The sequence below is a fragment of the Chroicocephalus ridibundus genome, chromosome 3, assembly GCF_963924245.1.
Source record: "Chroicocephalus ridibundus chromosome 3, bChrRid1.1, whole genome shotgun sequence".
NCBI classification, from domain to species: domain Eukaryota; kingdom Metazoa; phylum Chordata; class Aves; order Charadriiformes; family Laridae; genus Chroicocephalus; species Chroicocephalus ridibundus.
In genome coordinates this window covers 71,081,777-71,098,759 of record NC_086286.1, presented here as the reverse complement: position 1 = coordinate 71,098,759, position 16,983 = coordinate 71,081,777, and positions in this window count along the sequence as shown.

Below are 16,983 nucleotides of genomic sequence, written 5' to 3'. Positions count from 1 at the left end.
AAGTGCCATGCAGAAGCACCAGTCACTACCGCATACTGTGGTATGTGTCCAAGGGATCCTAAGAAGCCTGGAGGATCCTAAGAGTATGAAGGAGGATTTGGTCTAAACTGGGTTTTAAGCCCTGTTTGATAGCTATCTATCTGCTCTAGTTTCCTGAGTTCAAAATAGGTCTGGTACAACCCAAGTCTGCAATGAGTGGTGAGACACTCGTCTGCCGCTGAAGTTAGCAAGTAATCTGAAGAGCAGCCTGGGGCCAGGCAGACCTTGCTGGGGACACCAGCCACCGTTGTGGCAGCCTCGGCATCCTGTGGCTCTTTTCTGAGGTGGCCCAATAGCCATTTTAAAGTCTGGCCTTTATCAGGCTGGTAATTGCCTTATCAATCCCTGGGTGATTATAATGAACAGAAGAAGATCCATAGTCTGGGGAAGATCAAAGTGTGGGCTCTACCTATTACCTCACTTCTATAGCTCTGGAGGAACCATGATGAGACTGAGGTTTTACCACAGTGTAAATTGTTGGTTTGGGTGTCCCAAAAATGCATGTGTGGAGGCAGCCAGGTGGTTAGTGCTGCTTTGTGAGCAGCTGAGGCGAGTGCTGTGTGGAGCTGAGATGGTGATTGAGATCAGCAGGAATTTGGGTCGGGAGAATGGCTATGACAGAGAGGATCTATGGCTCGAAGTTTTCCACCTCTCTGCCACAGGATCATGACTCACCGTGTCAAGGAAAAGGTCGTAGGAAGGAAGAGGGCAACAAAGGGACAGAGAGGAAAAAAAATCCTTCCCCCCCTTGCTTCCTAATGTTGGGAAATGTGTCTTTTTTATGTCATTCCTCAAACCTGGGGAATTTTAAAGGCTATCCATACTCTACCTCCATACCTTCTTTTACTCTCCTATTTCCCTTCATCAGAAGCGCTTGCCCTCATCTAACTCCAAGCAGATTTGTAAGGCAGGCGCTGGCAGACGAAGATAGCTGCCATCAGCACACCCTCATTTCACCCCCACGCTGCCCTTCACCACGTCCTCACCCCCTGCACGACCCCATCCCTTTGCTGGCAGCCTGGGGGCCAAAATACATCGCGGTCTCAGTGAAGGGTGCTGCCTGGCGTTTTATTTCAGTTGCACAAATAAGCAGCTGCAGCGCAGATAGTTTGTAACTCCTTCCCCATGCTCATACACTGCCTGCCCATCAGGAGGTCCAGCCCATAATAATAACCAGACCAAAACCCATATGGACATTGTAAAATATATTGGCATGCAGAATGAGGATGCTGGAGCTGTACAAAATGTTACATAGCTTCAAGAGAGGAGTTGGGCGGCTTGCGTAGCTCCTTGTGTGATGAGCAGAGTGAAGTCTCTGCCCAGACGTCAGGAGGGTCCGACTGAAGCCTGAGTTCAGTAAGAAGCTAAGAAGGACACAGAAACACATGACAGCAGAGCACCGCAAAAGCACTGCTTATAAATGCGCACCAACAAGTGGTTTTTACCCTCTTTCTCACAGCTGCTGGCTCATTTAGGTATATGGGGAGGTTTAGGATGGATATTAGGAAAAATTCCTTCAGTGAAAACGTTGTCAAGCACTGGAACAGGCTGCCCAGGAAAGTGGTTGAATCACCATCCCCGGAGGTATTCAGAAGATGGGTAGACGTGGTGCTTAGGGACATGGTTTAGCGGTGGACTTGGCAGTTTTAGGTTAATGGTTGGGCTTGGTGACCTTAAAGGTCCCTTCCAACCCGGACAATTCTATGATTCAGGCTTTTCTCTGCTCTGTTAAATCAAGGCTTCACCTTTTCATTTGCCAGGAAGGCAAACTCAGCGTTGGTTTTCCCTCAGACATGCTATCCAGCTGCCTTTCTGGTCACTTGACATAGTCACATGCCCACAGTCGCTGCATTTAGCAAGGAATAATCACCCCCATTTTACAGGTGTGAACGTGAGGCACGGAGTGTGCTGAGGGACATCACCATGCGAGGAGCTTTCTTCTGCTCCGTCAGCTCTCTTCAGTCTGTTAGACTGCTCTTCCTAAAAGCAAGAGGGGATGCTAAACTTCAGAGGCAGCAGGCATGGGAGGGGGCGAGGAAAGAGAAGCAGAAAGGAAACTGTGGCATCGACTGAATGCTGATTGCCTGGCATGCTTTGCAGTGCATTAGCTTTCGTTTAGAGAAAGCTACTGAAGCTGTCAGTCCAGACTGTCAGAAAGTGATGGAAAAAAGTGTGTGATAAACTACAGTGGTAAAAGCCTCAGTCAGAAGGTCACCGATGGAATCACTACAAGCGAACACGCACCATTCTCTCCGCATCCCTCATAATTTATACCATAAACGGGTGCAAGACTCATTTTCCCATGCACATCCCTTCAGCGGAGACTGTGGGCAGGGGAAAGGGCGACTTGCTCTCTCTCTGCGTGTTTCCCTTTGCCTTCCTCTCCCTCCCAGTTTACACAACTAGGTCCTGCTGTGTCCTCACCTTGCTAAAGGGTCAGAGCCTGCTCTGCCCTTTCGGCTGCTGGTTCAACCTTCGCTTTCGGGGGGGCCACATTATGCTCTAGCCTGGTCTACAGTCATAGCTAGCTACAGATTTGCCTCCAGCAGAGGAGAGTGTTTTAGCTGCTGGGCTTGCAAAAGGCATGCACAGTGAGGGTGTCAGCAGCTCCTCCGGTTGCTGCTGAAAGATGAATCTGAGCTAGCTGGCCCTAATACATCAGATGGCAAGAATGTGGGGAGGAGCTGGGAGAGATGAAAGAGCGAGATGAAAAATTGGGAGGGGAGATTTGCTGTTTCTGTGGAAACCAAGACTACTCAAACTCAGATTTTAGCATCCCTGACCCCAAGGTGACCTGCTGACCTCTCCTCCCAGCCTGACTCCAGCCCAGCTGTTTCTCCTGAAGGAAAGGGGCCAGACTCACCTCCTGCTCTCTGCTTGACAGCGTGTCCAGGCAGACTCCTTCCTGCCAGAGTAAATACAATTAAAGAGCATCACGCACAGGGTTCAGGCCACCTAATACCAAAGAGGTCAATGGGATAGGTGCCCCAGAGACCCCCAATGTGACAATGCCATCATAACAAGTAAATAACTACACATGTGCTGCTCTTCAGAGTTTGCTGACTGCATAGGTAAGAATTGTTGGATGTTGCTTGCTCTCCACACATACGTAAAAAGCTGTAAAACAAAGATCTGAAGCAACCCATGAGGTTATGAATCCAGCTTCCAAAGATGTTCGCTAATCACTTTCCTAGTCAAAAGGGCCTAATAAAAAAGGTTGAGGCAGCATGCAGCATGAAGACTAAACCAGCACAGACTAGCAAAGAAACGGGAGATGTGCGGCTAGCTCCTGATGGGAAGAATTTATTTGAGAGAAAGAAGCAATATTTTAAAAGCAGTAGAGAAATAATCTAGTCCACAGCCAGGATAAAGCAACTACAATTATGTGTGCTCGTATTAGGAAGGAACAGTGGTTCCATTGCTAAACTCCTTCCTCAGGCAAGAGATCAAAGCAAATTACACCCATAAGAAGAATTTCTACAATGCCTCGCTAATTAAATAGCAGTTGGTTCATGTAATATTGAAATCAAAAAACACATAAACAAACCTTGAGACAGGGTTGAATATTTTCCATGCAGACATGAGCCTGAACAAACTCTATCTTGCACTGTGCGTGAATTTTGACGGAGTTTAAATCCAGAGATGGATCCAATTTTTCTACTCCAGATGCATCTCCACTTAATATTAACAAAAGTCAAATCCGTAGCAAGGAAAATACAGTAGCTTGAAGAAATATACAGAACACAACCAATGACTGGTGTCAAAATGTAAAATGGATTCAACTTCAATGGTGTTTCAAAATTAAAAATGAGACTGAAAGGTGTCTCGTACTTTGACACAAGTGTATACATTCAGTAATTTTTAAGCTCCTGTAGGTAAGAAAAGGAATGAGCATTATAGCAACAAAACTAACAGATGTACCTTCCAGTACGATTAAGAAGGTTCCCAGGCTAGTGGCAAGGCAGCAGCAAAGAGCAGCAGCATCCTTCTTTCACCCTCTTCTCTGAGTGAATTTACCTCCAAGGAAGTGGACGAGTGCTGCAACGTATGTGGTGTCAGGTTGGTCATAAAGGGATAAAATAATAAGTAGGGCTTACCACAGCTTTTTATAGCAACACTGCTGAATGTCTATGAGCCCTGACTCTGTGACACCTACAAATCTCTTCCATCTGACAGAGGCAGCGCCTGTGTTTGGAAGGGGTTATGCCCGCAGCTGTGCGTGTTCACCTAAATAAAAAAAAAAAAAAAGATACCTAAAAGCAGGCAGCTGGGGATTTCTTGGCTCTTTTCCATCATAAGGCTGTAGTGGGAACTTTCAGCATCTCTGCTTTCCGTTACCAGCTTCTTCTTGTTGTTTTAAGGATTACCTGCAATGCCTCTGTCCATCAGAGACCCCGCTGGGAACACTGGGAGTGTTTCTCCTCCTTCATGGCAGAGACCTCTCTTCTCCCAAATCAGCTTCTGCTTTGTGTATGCCAGTATTGCTCTTGCTACGTTGGCTCCAGTAAATGCAGCAAGGCCAGGGAAAAGGCTTAAGCACTGGCCCACAGCTGCCTTTGGCTGTCGGCAGGCTCCTGGGAGCAGAACTGGTGCCTGTCTCCTTGCCCACTCCCGGGCCTTGCATGGACATGGTTTGCAAGCGCCAAGAACCATTTTCTCACAGCAGAGGTAGCCCTGGAACCTCCCATCCCTCCCAGCCACTGCCCCTGCCCCATGTTTGAGGACCGTCCCACCTCATCCGCGATTCCCTTCCTGCTCGCTTGAGTCTGCGCATACACACAGAATGTATTACACATCCCATTGCTATTCTGTTTTTTTTTCCCTTTGAATCATAGCCCTGGAGCCCCACATCTCTAGAGAGCCAAGTTTCTCTCAGAAAGAAGATTTACAAAATGAGAGTTTCCTTCTCAAGAGCTCATCCGCTTAGTCCCCACCTGCACTCCTAATCCTACCAGTGACATCAGGGGGAATGGGCAGACATGTGAATTTTGAGTAAAAGGCAAAAGTGATTGGTCTCATACTCATTTTGTACACCCACAGCCATCTGCTCCCAAAAGAGAGGTTTAATAAAAAAGACACTTAGCAGAAATAATAGCCAAAAACCCTGCAGGCCCAGGAATATGACAGAATCACAGTATTTCTGAAGTCAACACTTCTGAGTTTCCCATAACAACAAACTGGATACACAGTTCAAGTACCCTTTGGATGTGGTAACTGGGAGCTGGAACAAGCAGCCAAGCGGTCGGCATGGATGTGGCCTCTAGCCAAGGGCAAGGAAGGGGATTCACAGGGGCGATACTTTCTCCCTCCAAAGGCAGAGTGCCAGGAGAGCACATCTCCCTCCCAGAGAGCCAGGGTGGCCACAGAGCTGGCCCGGCTTCACAGGCAGCCCGAAAAATCCTCCCGTCCTTTAGTTTTCCCCCCAAAAGGACATTCCTTTCTCAGCTCACCTGTGCCAAGCGCTTCCCTCTTGGGGCAGCTCAGAGCTCTGCTACCTACCACAGACATCTGCAGACGGCTCTTCTGCAAACAGCTACTTCTAATCAGCTTAACCTGCACAGAATTCTGCTTCGCTGAAAAAGGACATCGCTCTTAATAACACGTTTGAAAAGTCATTGCACATATTCACGTAATACACTCACACATTCACATGTACACGCAGACATATACATATTCACGCACACGGGGGTGGGTACCAGCCGTAGCCTGAGGACAAGTATATTCAGCACCAGCTTAAAGCATCACTCCGCTGAATCCCTCATTTTCTGACTAAAAATTTAGCAGAAAAATATCCTGGGAGGAGAAGCCACCGGGCTGTTATAGCTTTAACAGACCCTGAGTGCTTATCTCAAGCTGAGAGAGTGATTTCATGGCAATAATTTGTTTAAAGTGTTGCTGATTGCTTCCTATTTCTTCCTAGCAAATGACTTTTACACCTTTCTACTGTTGCTTTTATATGAGCTGCTATGGCAATTACTCTGTGGGAGGCTGTGTAAACATCACACAGACTCTTTTATCTGACTACTAAGGGCCACAGAAGACACTCCTGAGACCTGATAAAAAGTATTTTAATACATTTTTCACCCACTTTGAAAAAAAATAGTTACTAAGTTGCTATCTGAGTTTTCTCTATTCTTACAGAATGCATTCAAGTGTGTTTCTAACAGAAGTCATCTGAAGGGAACTTCAATAAAGTAATATATAAAATTACTGAGAGTTGCTGGAGGCAAGGAATTGCCCCTTCTCTGCTAAAAGAAGAATTTCTCTCCAAACTATTTCAAATCAAGTTGAACCTGTCTGAAGAACGGGGGGTACACAGATTAGGGCTAATCAGAGGAATTTCTTCCTGACCCATTTTATTCTCGAGTGCCAGCGCTAGGTGTCAGCTGTCTGTTTCTCCTGTCTCTGCTAGGACAGGTTGATGCAACGATGTCCGGACTCTGATCAAGGCGCTTTTCGTGTTTAACCGGAGCTCCAGCCCAAAGATATGGTTTGGCTCATGAAGATTTTCTGCTCTATCCCAACTTCAAAGTTTCTGCATTTTCCGCTCTGCGTCTCTCAGGGATCGGAGCCCTGTCAGATCACCCGTGAAGCCCAAGCATCATCACACAGCCACATGTCTGTCAGATGAACCAGACTATGGAGTCTATGCCAGTTTTAGGCTTCTTTCTGCTAGTTTTATTCTGACTTTTAGAGGACTTAAAATAGCTGAACCAGCACAAAGTTAGAGAGGCGCAGGAAGATAATACAAGACGTGGTGTAAATCCTGCTGGTTGTCAATGTTTTTTAGCACATTTGTGCTGATGATGTGAGTTCATTCTTGATTGGTGTTTCGTATCATGTGACCACAGTGGTTTGGGTTGTTTTTTTACCAAGAAAATAATATTATTCAATGAAGATTGAGAAAGACACTCTGACAGCAATTAGTAGCAAGAGAATGACAGAGCATTAAACCTTACAGGATGATTAACTTAACAATTAACTATTGCAGCTAGGACTGTGATTCATTTTAATCCTTGATTGTCAATTGTTTGGGGGATTTGATAATTTAATTATAACTTGTATAAAAAGAATGATTAAACTCCTACATGCTCACCATCAGATTATATTCCTTTCTATGATTTCATGCAACGTAGTCTAATATAAGTAATATGATATTTCTTTCCTCAGTATTCCATATGAATGAGGTGTTTCAAATGTCTTATGGACAAAAGCACCAAAGTGCAAAAGGAAAATTTGTAAGACTTTTACCTGTATCAAAATGGGGAAACATTCCTCAGTGATATTATCGTAGATTCTTGATCATCGTTTTCAGTTTTGTATATATTTTGTATTATTATCCCAATCCCAAGATTATTTCACAATCTCTGAATTCATATTTACTTTGGGACAAAATAAACTTTGCAAGTAAGCGCATCAGTTTGCTTCCAGAAGCTACCATTTCCAGATACCGTGTCCCAGGGATAAAAAGCATGCATACAATGTTCTGAGGGTGGCACTCTTAGATTCGGCCAATTGTGCCTTTTACCCTTGGTATAATCAAGGAAGTTTTTCTGAATTGCAGGTCGTATTGGTCTTCCAGAGTATTTGCTGCCATGCTGGTCCTTCTGCTTCTCCTCTACCCCTACTGATACACCATTAATAATACACAATGACGGCTCCTTATATCAACCCCCTTCAATAAGTTGTGGGTGATTTTTTTTCAATGTTTAAAATGTGCTATCGATACTAGCAGAGAACAGGCTCCGGCAGATACTGGATCAAATTCCTATTCAATAAAGGGAATAAAGGACATTATGTGTTTCCTTACCAACATATAGAGTTCTCTCCTCGTTTCTACTTGCACTTCTGTGCAGTGAAATAACTCCCTAGCTTCAAGGGAAGAGCAGGTACTCATCAATCGGCTCTACGACGTCTGTTGAAAGACGCGCTGTGCACAGCATGATGTCAAACAGAGGGAGCGTGAGCTCGTTAGGAAGTTATGAAAGGAGCTTCCTTGTTCCTTGAACTGAAAGCCCATTTCTGGCTCCAGGTGGTAAAAACATTAAAATAAGACTGATTGTGCATTATTCTCACCGCTTATTTCACACAAGCATGAACTGGTCTGGTACAAGAACTGTCTGTCAAGTAAGTGAAATGAGATAAGCAGGACTAACACAGTATTATGCACTTAGCGTAACAGTAACTCCGGTAACTTTATCTAGATGGCTACATAAATTGCTCTTAAGTACTCCAAGTGTAGTTACGTGCATTTTCTTTACAAACAGGCTTGGTAACATTGTTCTTCCCGGCCTTTGCACACCCACGTACACTCTCCTTCAGCCCTTAGGAAGTGAGAACTGTAACTGTATGAAGCAAAAGCTGAAAAGATTATTCACAGCAGTACTATCTAATTGCAGTAAAAGTCTTCTGAGTTCTATTTGCCAAATATGTCCACAAGTATATGAAAATACAATGCAATACCACCCGCTATTAAATGAACGTTCATTTGCCCGACATAGGCCGGGTAGTGGAAAATCCTGATTCAAGCCCCAAGATTTGTGTAAAGATACTGCTCAGACCAAACAAAGAGGAAACTGTTGTGCAGTATCTGATGTTCATTTGCAACCCAACACAGAGCTAGCTAATTCATCACTGTTCTTTAACGTTATCAAATTCAGTCCTAAAGCCTCACTTGGTGTGAATGGTGGCACTATTCCACCACAAAAACTTACTTCAGACTAAAAAAAAATACACACCGCTTCAATGTCTAGTCAAAACTGCTTCCCCAAAACAATTCACGTCAACCCATTTTGTACAAATGGGACTATTTCTGACATGTTTAAGAGGAAGAAGAAGGGTACTTAGAAAAGCTTCCACCTCCCCAGCTAGCTTTAGCAATTTAACTGCCATCTGGTGTGGTTGTACAGCTCCAAGAGGCAGAGGTGCAGAGCCACTGACCTGCCTTACCCACGCTGGGTGCCCTTCTGTCTCCCCTTCCTACCGAAGGGCCTTAGAGAGAAGAAGATCCTCATGAGGGTTTCCCCTCGGTTGCCCGCCCGTAGATACGGCGGAGCCCCCCAGGTCACTGAAGACAGAGCGGGAGGCTGGTAGGTGGGACCTGTGCTGTCTGGGCCAGCAGCAGGAGCACCCTGGGTGGCACTGAACATCAGTGCCCATGGAGGTGGTCATCTGCTAGTCCCAGGGACAAACCGCAGACAGCACAGGCAGGGACTCTTCCCATGAGGCAGTAAGGAAGGTTTTGGCTGTACAGACACAAGCTGTGCCATGCCACGTACTTCCAAGGGCAGAGAGCAGCCCCTGGTCCATTTTATTTACTGGTGTACGTGTAACCCTCAGCTTCAACGGCGACATTTCCTGAAGAACTGCACGATCTACCCAAAGGGAGTGAAGTAATAGATACCAAATTGTATCTTACTCTAATACATTAATATTATCTTGGCTTACTATGAAATAAATATCTAAAAGTAAATTCTCCAGCCTTCTCTGATCACATCTGAGTAATCACAAATCTCTTCTTAAAAAAAAAACCAAAAAAACCCCCACACACAGAGAATTAAAATTTGTCTAACATTTCTGTTAAAGTTATTCTTCTTGCTTCTCAAAGATATTTAGGATTTTCTGTTGCCTGCTTGCCCATGTCAAGCTGCCCCTTCAGCAGCTCTGGGGATTCGTGGGACTATAACCCCTGAGAGGTTATTGCCCCCAGGGATGTCCCCACCTCTGCACCCAGCCTGCCTCAGCTGCCACCCGCCTCGCAGCCTAAGCCAATTCATGTTAACTTGGCTGTCAGCAGCCAAAGGGCGGCCACATCATCTGTCTGGCCATCCCTGAAATAAGGGAAGTCTTGTCTAACCTAAGAGTGGCCACAGGGAATGCTCATGGGACTTGGGCTCCTAAATCACTGCTGTGAAATCTTGACCCCAAATCTGGAGCATGCTGTGTAGCCGCTTGCTGCAACGTGAGGAGACTTGGATTTCTGTGTTCTTAGTGGTTTGACTTTGATTCCTTGCTAAAACAAACATTTTAACAACTTTGTCTCTGGAAGCCTTTGAATTTATTATGCTCCTAATGTTTGTTCCTAAAATGGCCTGTTGCAGGAAACACTTAATATTTCACATTCCTTTTGTGTCCGGTAACATATAAACTTCATGCCTATAGTTATATTCTTTAGAGCAATTGTAAATCATTACATTGTCTTTCTCACTTCCATTTCTCTAGCAGTGCTCAGATAGCAATGGCTATAACCCACAATTTACAAGATATACGGAGAAGTGCAGATGACAATGAGTAGAGCCAGCCACATTGCTCCTCATGTGTCCTTCTAGTCTATGCTCCTCTTCCATTTGAAAATAAGAAGCTGTTGTTCTGGTTTTTTTTTAGATTATTTTATTAGGTCTGCTCAAATGATGCAGCAATTGCATGCAGTCTGTCTGTGAGTGCTTTCCACTGAGACTCCAGGGACTATATGGCCTCTAATCAAATATCTAGGAGATATTTTTCTTATTTTCTGCTTCTACAGAAAGACTAAAAACCTGAGAATATAAGAGGCAATAGCAAATTATTTTCTCGTTTCCTGTTATTATCAGTGTAAAAAATTCACCAACCTAAAAGAAGATACTGTAACATTTTATACCACTTTCTATTAGGGTACTTTCCAAATTATTTACTAACTTCAATGTCGAACATTGTTTTCAGTTTAATAATAGAAATTTGCTGTATGTTACATGTAAATTTATTTCCCAATGTGTAAGAATTTTTATAAGTAACGTTTATCGTCTTAAGGTCTACTGTGTAGCCATCTTCCTTCTGGAGGGATTTATGAGACATATTTCTTGTCCCCATGGGCAAAATTATTAGTTCTCTGTCACCTTTTGTCGCATGATTTCTCACTACATAAATGTTCAGTACAGCTGTCAAATAGGACTATTTTCCATATGTCCATGTTTACTTATATTCCCCTGCTCCAGTTTTCTCAGGAATGTAAAATCGTCCTATAAATCTTTATCTACTGCGTATTTCAGAAGTCATCATGTGGTTTTAAACTGGACCACAGGCAAACGAGAAGTACCTGTTGCGCAGAATGACCAAGGTAGTGGCGTTCCTTGGGGGAACAATGCTTCATTTTGATTTAGGAAAAGAAAATCTAGCAAAGTATTCAATCTGCATATCAGTCAAAATGACAACACATTCCTTACCTTTATGTAAATGAAGAAACTCCTTAATTTTATATTCAGTGTTGTTTCCCATATCGGAAGTGCTTATCAGTTGAGAAAAATGTTTTCTTTCAAAGGCACAGGCTGAAGAGCAGTCAGACAATTTGGCAGTATGTCTGGCAGCAGACAACATAATACCTATTGTTCTTAAACCTCTTTGAAATATGAATGAAATCCAGCAGAAAACTAGAAACTGGGATGAATTCACTCATCATCAGTGGTTTCATATAACCAAGCAACAGTCAAAGTCTGAATCCCACTCCTGGAAGGAAATACCAGTTACCAGTATATTACCTTGAGGCAATTCCACTCCAAGCAAAATACAAAGCTCCTCTAGTTGCAATGATGCAAGGTCACAGTGAGTGAAGTTACGGAGAACAGACAAAGAAACTAACTCTTAACTAAAAAAGAGCAGGTGGGAACAAAGAGACAAAGAGGAAGTGAAGATTTCTCTGTGATGAGTACAAACCACACGGGTGCCTCAGTTGCCTTTTTTCATGGGAAAGAAGAGGTGGGGGGTGAGCTGGGTGGGTTGGAAATTGCATGTTAGCAGTAAATGAGTTTTTGCCTAGAGTGTAGACAGCTTTGGCCAACACTCAACCAACACAATGACCTTTATGTTATCGTTCCAGTCGGCTCAGATTGACTCTTGGCCTGCTTTAAATTACATCAGAAGCTGGAGCCTGTAGGCCTAGGGGAGCACCAAGTTTCTGTAAAGCATCCTGCCTCCATGTTTGCTCTTAATCTCTTCAGCAATCCAACTCAGTCTATGCAAGCTTTTTTGTCTGCTCCTACAGTGCCCCTGACATTTTCAACCAGGAGATGACAGCCACCACAGCAGCATGTGCCATTTTGTGATGGAATCTGTGTTTGTAGACCTTGGTAATTGTAGGGCCTCAGCTGTTCAGTGTTTAATTTACAAAATATTCAAATGCAGAGACATATTACATGACTCATACCACACAATACAGCAACTTTAGCATCCTACAGTAAGAGCTCCTCTGAGATGGTCCACGGCATATTGCCCAGAACATTTACTAAGCTGTTGATAATCTGTATTTCACCACTGCCCTGATTTCTTTTGCAGCTTTTTCCTTCTGTGTCGTATATTTTTGGTAACTTAGGCCAGTAACATATTACTGAACCTCACATTCAGAGGAGCCTTCAGCATCCTGTCCCTAAATCTGGACGGGAGCAGAACTGATTGGCAATACAGTCCCAGACACCCTGCCCTGCTGATGTGCAGCTGGGGAAGAACAGGAAAGTTAACATCTAGCAGGATAACTCTGAACCTTCTTTGCTGGAGTTCACCAGAGACATCAGTTTTTGAAGTGTAAGAGTCAGTCTCTCACAAAAACAGATGCTTTCCAAATTATTTATATGCTAGTATGGCATTTTCAAATAGCAAGTTACTTCTTGCAGGACCTTCACCATAAGCTTTCTCTATGTTTGTCATTGCACAGCTCTGTTAATCAGTTTTATGCCACCGACGTTCCTGATCTACTACCCAAATGTGCCCTAAAGAGTTCATATGATCTGCTGTACGCCTGATAGTATATTTACTAAATTAGTTTGCCTTAGAGGGGAAAAGATTAAGGCCTTGTAGACCCTCAAGTACCTACTTTTAGGTCTTTGCCAGAAGATGTATCTCTTTTATCTCTCTTGCAGAGAAAATTTCTCTCATTTTGTGACACTGGAGGTAATACTTCAAAGCCGTCCACTATAAATTGAACAACAGAAATGTGAATAGTATTTAGTTCATGGGTGCCCTGTTACTGGCTCCAGGGAGAACAATTTCTGATACGATCATGGTGTGGCTTTTCTTTGCACTAAATCTGGGTCTGCCTCAGAGGATGTACTGATTTACTTACTTCCACTGTTATTACTTTTGGCATAATGTGCAACAGGTTTTATATCCCAGGATGCTTAGTGCTTTATCTCTGCATTGAATTTTAAGTTTGCATGGAGATGCAAAATACAAACGGTCACAGATATTTTCTATGGTCAATAAGTTAGAAAGAGCTAACCATATAACGTGAGGCTTTCTGGAACCAATTCTCTCCTGCAGGATACCCCCAGTATTTTAAAGAAACGTTTCACTAAAGTTAATTAGCATAAACAGATGCAAAAGAAAAGTGAGCTTTTGACTGTATTTTTGCATAAAGATCCTCATTATCTGTTTCAAAGGTGGTTTCAGAGACGTAAGTCCCCTGCAGAATAACAAATATTTGTAATGTAATTTATATATTGCTCTACATACTTTTTTCCAGAGTTTTTCTAAAAAATCTCCGTTGCAGTCTTACTAATGCAAACCTCTATAAAGGCGCTTTGAAGACAACAATGTCCCCCAAACAAAACAAAACAAAACAAAAACTTAGACCAAAACTGGTTTCTGTGCCTCCATGACTTGAAAAGCAGAAGAATTTATCCCAAATATAAAGCAGTCAAAACCACATCTATAGTCTTAATTAAGTAGCCGTGCCGTATTACTTACAAGTTTACCAACCGTAGAAGCTGCAAACATCCACTGTAAAAATAAATAAAATGGATTTTAAACCATATTTATAATGACCACAGAGAAAGCAAACAAACTACTTTGTGAAGCCTGATACCTGGTTCTGTACTATTCATTTTAGCTTCCTGTAGGTTTCTGTTTTAAATTATATTTAAGACGGGAATCTAGCATTTGTGATTAACATCAAAATTTCATCTCTTTCACCAGGATGTCCCTCACTTCTGGCAACTCTAGTGACAAACTGTCTATCATGGTAATGGACAGATTGTCAAGTAGCGAGGTAGCAGCTTATTAGTGGGAATATTAGTGGGAATATTCCCACTTTCTTATTAGTGGGAATATTAAATATATTGCCCTGCTACCAACTTGGGACCCTGAGAAACTGAGTCCAAACTGTTTGAAGGTCTGACATCTCCTTTGTTCTGCAGTTGGTCTTTCTTGATATTCTATCATGAAACAATGCTCAACTTGCAAGAATTAATAAAATTAACTATTAACCTCAAGCATTTAATGAAGTTTTCCAAAAAACAGACGATATATTCAAGACTCCATATTCTCTTCCTTTGAAATATCTATTATTATGAAGGAATCCCAGATTTCCTTAATATATTTGTTATTCCAAAAGATGCTTATTATTTCCCAGAAAAACACAAATTTTGTTGCATAAATTTTACTGCACAAAACACTGGTAAGATATTAGAAAGCTTTTTGGAAATTTTTTGCTCAAAACTGTTCTGTGCCAGCCAGGATGTGAAAGCTGACATGAGTAGACCTTGTTCTGCTACTGGTACACCACAGTGACCCAAGAGTACTGTAAAAGTGCCACAAAGTCCCTACTTCTGGGGTCTCCACAGGAGTAGCTGGGATGGACTTCAGGAGGACACTGCAGTCAAAATACTTTTATTCAGTGCTATTGCGGACTGAAAAAAAAAGGAAGTTTGTAAGCTAGACCAGAACATTTTATCTATTGGTCTGTTTACATTTAAACTGTTTCTGTTCACTAGTAGCTGTCAAAACTGGTTATGTCCTTCTACTTTTGATGTTTAGATTAGATTTTCACTACAAAATTGACTCTAAAGCCTATGTATCAGGAATTAAACAAAAATCAGCATGTTTAAGATCATCTGAGAGTAAAAAAGAAAACACTCCCAAGCTTAAAAGTTATTTATGCTCAGATAGTACCTTGCTTCCTTCACAGGTTTGCCTTATGTGTATACAAAATAGCTTTACTCTTAAATATTTTTATACTCCTGTGTTTCTGTGTTGGCATACAGCTTTTTATCCAGCATTATATGAGGGTTTCTGGCATGCAGTTGCAAGGTACATATCCTCACAGATGCAGTTTTTGTCGAGACCACAGACCACATGTGGAAAGTAAAGCACAGTTTTAACAAGCAGGAAGTTCTCCTAGTCCCAGTCAATAATGCGTCACATCATAGTCCACATGAACTACCCTTCCTGCATTGGAGCAGGCTTTGCTGTCTGCACCTATATCTACACAAATCCTCCATGTCGCCAGTTTACAGATGTGATGGGTTTTTTGCCTGTTTATCACTTAAGCTCCTTTACGATGGGTCTTATTAGACTGACACCTACTACCACGCTTCCCACGGAGCCAGGACAAGCATCAGACCCGCCCAGGGATGGATCCTTCTCTCACCCCATCCAACACTGGATGACTTGCAGTGCTTCCTACTTTAGCTTCATACCTTGCCCTGTTTGGGCACCCCAGTCATTTGTCCTAATTTTTCAGTCCTAATGCTGGCTCTGGAATCACGCATCGTATTTTGGGTAATGCAAAACAATAGAGCTTTCTAGCACCAAGTTTAGTTTGAAGACAACAAGTTGTGGAAACCTTCACTGAAAATCTACCCACCTGTAAACACCTTGTCTTGTTAGTAGCTTTCAGGCTCTTCCCTGAAGCATTTTATGTACCCTCCTACAAAGGCTCTTAAGACTTTCCATGCTTCACCCTCATGTTTTCTTAAGGCTCTCTGCAAAAGGACAAAGTATAGGAACTTAACTTACTTTAGAATTTAAGATGAAAGCTATGTGTGCTCCAGTGTGCCTGAATCTGTTTTTTTTGAGAAAGCACTGGCAGGATATCCCATCTAGTGCACTGGGACAGCGAAAAACATAGAGGTAGAGCATGATATTTTATTCTGTTGCATGCAGATTCTTATGGCACGCTGTTTACTGCAATACCTACACCTTGGAATAGTGCATTTACTGTGGTGAGTGCACGTCAGTTATCCTGGGCTGCTTGTTTTCTCATCTTCTCCCTGAAGGGACAAGAATCTACAAGGAAGTGTCTTTTTCGATTGGCTTTGGGAAGGTGGGAGAAGGTATCTCTTTAACATACGAACTGCGGTGTGTGTAAGAGAGGGCAGAACAGAAATACATTTGAGGCAAAAAAAATAGTGACATGTATGATGGCCTTTAGATTTTGTGGAAGTTTAATAGACTTTCTGGTTTTATCCCAAATAAATGTATTTTTGTCTCACAAACAATATTTTTTCTCTTCATGTAAACTGTTCTGTTGTGTCAGAGGCTTTATAAGATAAAGCATTAAACTTTTCCTGGATGAAGCTCACTTTAGACGTCAAAAAATATCCCCAAAACTTCCATTGGCTTTGAAATGCTCCTGAAAATCAGCGTAGAGAGATGAGGGTGCCCACAGGTGCCGTGGCTCCTGGGGAAATGCACTCAGCAGTGGTGAAGGTGCAATGCTGGAGCTTCAGGCCCAGCTGAATGGTGTTCACATCATCAAGGGCAGGCTCCTCAGAGCACAAGAATGGTTTGAGGCAACATGCAGAGAGTTAAGTAAACATCACAGAAGGCTATGGTGGATGAATATGGTGACCCCGACTGAGCCTGAGCGCAAAAAGGAAGCACGCAGAGACAGGAGCAGAGACAGGCCAATTGGGAGGACACAGAGGCACTGCCTGAGCATGTAGGGATGGAGTGAGGAAAGCCAAACCCCAGCTGGAGTTGAAGCTAGCAAGGGGAGTGGAGGACAACAGGAAAGATTTCCTCCATAAGTTCATCGGCCGCAAGATGAAGGCTAAGGAGAGTGTGGGCTCATTGCTTAATGGGGTCGGGAACTTAGTGGCAAGGGAAAGGTGCACCTCTGTGCCTTTTTTGCCTCAGTTTTCACTTGTCCCCATGCCTCACAGGTCCCTGAGTCTGCTGTCAGAGTCTGTGGGGGTGAGG